The sequence below is a fragment of the Microcebus murinus genome, chromosome 18 (genome assembly GCF_040939455.1).
Source record: "Microcebus murinus isolate Inina chromosome 18, M.murinus_Inina_mat1.0, whole genome shotgun sequence".
NCBI lineage: Eukaryota > Metazoa > Chordata > Mammalia > Primates > Cheirogaleidae > Microcebus > Microcebus murinus.
The window spans coordinates 22,889,821-22,893,784 of NC_134121.1; positions in this window are offsets into that span (position 1 = coordinate 22,889,821).

Below are 3,964 nucleotides of genomic sequence, written 5' to 3' on the forward strand. Positions count from 1 at the left end.
ATAATTATAATGCAAAGTAGGAAACTGGTGTGTCATGAGACAGTACAGAAAGAATTATGGCCAAAAAAGAGGGTGGAGAAATAAATTATAGCTGAGAGATGTGGGAAGGCCTGCTTGAAGGTTGAGGAAAATTGGCACAAAAGCAAACTGAGAGTATTGGGTGTGGTTTCCAGAAGAGGGGAACAACAGGGAGAAAACACAGAGGTGAGACAGCATGACACTCATTTATTTTTATTTTATTTTGTTTTTTGTGAGACAAGGTCTCACTCTATCACCTGGGCCAGGATGCAGTGGCATCATTGTAGCTCACTGCAACCTCAGATTCCTGGGCTCAAATGATCCTCCTATCTCAGCCTCCTGAGTAGCTGGGACTACAGGCGTGTGACACCACGCCCGACTAATTTTTCTATTTTTTTGTAGAGATGGGATCTCACTCTTACTCTAGTTGGTCTCAAACTCCTGGGCCTCCAGTGATCCTCCTGCCTTGGCTTCCCAAAGTGCTAGGATTACAGGTGTGAGCCACAGAGCCCTGGCCCAGCATGCCATTCAAATGAGGGACAAAAAGCTGTTTACCAGGATCATTGTGGGAGGAAAGTGAAGGAGGAGAAAGTACCACAGGCAAGGCTGTGAAGGGAGGTCAGGGTTTGATCATCATCACCCAGAACCTGGAATCCAAGGCCACAACATCTGCACTGTTTTCTGTAGACCAGGGATCAGAGAACTTTTTTTTGTAAAGGGCCAGATAGTAACTGTTTTAGCCTTTGCCGGCCATATTGTCTCTGTTACAACTACTCAACTCTGCCATTGTTGTAAAAAAGCAGTCATGGGCAATATGGTAATGAATGGGCATTGCTAAGTTCCAATAAAACTTTATGGATACTGAGATGTGAATTTCATATAATTTTCACATGTCTTTTTTTTTTTTTTTTTGAGACAGTCTTGTTTTGTTGCCCAGGCTAGAGTGAGTGCCATGGCGTCAGCCTAGCTCACAGCAACCTCAAACTCCTGGGCTCAAGGGATCCTTCTGCCTCAGCCTCCCAAGTAGCTGGGACTACAGGCATGCGCCACCATGCCCGGCTCATTTTTTCTTTATATATTACTTGGCCAATTAACTTCCTTCTATTTATAGTAGAGACGGGTCTCGCTCTTGCTCAGGCTGGTTTCGAACTCCTGACCTTGAGCAATCCGCCCACCTCGGCCTCCCAGAGAGCTAGGATAATAGGCATGAGCCACCGCACCTGGCCTTCACATGTCTTGAAATATTCTTCTTTTGCTTTTACTATTGCTTTCTGCTATTGGAATAGGCTGGGGCATGAAGCTATAACCACCTCCTAACCTCTGAGATTTTCTTTTTCCCATAACCACAGACAGCCAAGTTCTGACTGAGCTTGGATCCTGCGTGCCAGAGAGCCCCGAAGTCAACACAGCACATGCGTTGGCGGATGTGATTCCGTCACCGCTGTGGGCCCAGGACGATGCTTCCGTGTGCAGCACTGGGGCAACATGGGAGCTGTGTGCGGACTCTGACACTATTTGGTAAGTAAAAAGAAATACCTAGGTTGAGAGTTTTGACAATCCATGTGTACTGAATGTGGTACATGGTCCTGTACTTTTACGAAACCCACACTTTAGTTCACTCTATACTGACAACCTTAAACCACCTTTCCTGGGCTGAATTAGGTCTTTCTGTACATCAGTAGGCTAATAATAGCTTCCATCCGTCTCCTGGGTGAGGTTCTGTAGTTTCCAGCAAATGATTTTTCCCTCCCCGCCCCCACCCTTCACTGCCCCAACCTGTCCTCCAAGGGAAAAAGGTAAAAGAGGAATGGAAGCGGGTTCAGGCTGGTGGGCCAGTGGGAGTCCTCTTAGCCCCCTCCAGCTCTCCTTCCCACCTAGATACCCAGAGAGTTAACACAGGAGTCAGGGAGGCCAGCTGACCTCCACTTGAAATGCTGAACCAGCTTTTCTCTTGGTGAGCTGGATGGAAACGGTTATTTATCTCGTTTCCAGATACACCTGACATAACAAAGGGTTGTGGGTTGTTTTTTTTTGTTTTTTTTTGTTTTTTTTTGAGACAGAGTCTCCCTCTGTTGTCCTGGCTAGAGTGCCCTGGCATCAGCCTAGCTCACAGCATCCTTAAACTCCTGGGCTCAAGCGATCCTCCTGCCTCAGCCTCCCGAGTAGCTGGGACTACAGGCATGCAGCACCATGCCCGGCTCATTTTTTCTATATATTTTTAGTTGGCCAATTAATTTCTTTCTATTTTTAGTAGAGACGGGGTCTCGCTCTTGCTCAGGCTGGTTTCGAAGTCCTGACCTTGAGCAATCCACCTGCCTTGGCCTTCCAGAGAGCTAGGATTACAGGCGTGAGCCACTGCACCTGGCCCCATAACAAAGGGTTTTTAAAAACATAAAATAAAATATATTTTTCCCTGAATTTGGAATGACATGTTTATATTTGAAAAAAATTATCTTATCTTCTTTCCCTTCATCTTCTCTGCTCTGTCTTCTCTTATCCAGAAAAGTCTTTAATTTTTTTCTCTTTTAACAAGAGCTAACATTGAACAATGTATGGCAAGGAAAGGTTAATTAGGTGACTTACAATATTTTAAAAAGAAAGGTGTAGTCAGATGACCCAAAGGTGCTGAGAGGTCAAGGAAGCTAAGTACAGAAAAGGAGCCTTTACTTATGACAACATGGAAGCCATTGAAATCCTTGTTGAGCAGTTTCGGTGGCTTGAAGATGGAAGCCAACTGTATTGGCTGGAGGGGAAATAGGGGAATGATAAGTGAGGAAGTGAGACAGCCTGTGTAGACAAGTCTAACGATGACTTCTTGTTACTTAGATCTCAGTTTAAATGTCACCTCTTTGGAGTGATCTAAAGTGGCCATCTGGTGATGATCACGTGACCACACATTTCTCTGCAAAGCACTTATTTATGACCTGATCATATCTTCTTTCTTAATTTGTTTTCTCTGCCTCTAGGACACCACACATGCACACTGATCATATGTGTGTTATTGATTCTGTCTCCCTAGGACCTGGAAGACTGCTTGGTACCTGGTAGGTGTTCATTGGTTGAATGAAAAGTTACAAGTTTGGCTGAGTGGAGAGTAGAGAAATAGAAATCTGTCTGGGGGTAGGGGATACAGAGTAGAGAGGTTGTATGTGTGTTTTTTTGTTGTTCATTTATTTTTAAATGGGAACCGCTAAGCCCAGTGCTTGTCAAATGTTGATGTGGCTCAGAACCATCTGGGGACCTTGTTAAAATGCAGATTCTGATTCTGCAGGTCTGGGCGGGATATTCTGCTTTTCTAACAAGGCCCCAGGTGAGGGCCCTGCTGGTGGTCCATGAATCGCATTCTGAGCAGCAAGGCCCTAGACTACCTTGGCATGGTGCTTAGAACGAACAGGTGGAGACAGGAAGATTAATGAAGCGGGAGGAAGTTATTCCCTAGGAACAAAGATTTTCAGAACACAGAGGGGATAGAATCCAGAGAACCTGCAGAAGAATTGGTTTTGCAAAGGCAGAAGGCAACTTTCCTCGGCATAACAGGAAAGAAGGAGAGGGGTGAGAAGAAGAGGGAGTTCTTGTCTGATGTCTACCCTTTCCATCAGGTCCTCAGCTGAGAGTGCGGGTGGAGGTGGGGTGTGGGAGTTCTGAGAAACAGAGTTATTTTCTTCCCAGGCAGCATCCGGTATGTCTTTGAGGTTTGGATCATAAATTTAAAGTAAAACTCATCAGCTCTGTTGTGTAATTTTCTTAACATTAATCTGCTTGGTGCAGGTTGGAGAAGGAGGATGGTAGAGTCACCCAGAGTGAGTGGGACAGAGGGCAAGAGGAACCAGGGAGTTGAGGTGTTAGTAAGGGAGTGATTTGAACGGTGGACCACAGGAAGTGAGGCCCCGGCACTGGGCGGAATTTGGCTACTCTGCCCCTGCTCTCCTGGGGCTCTAGTGGGGGA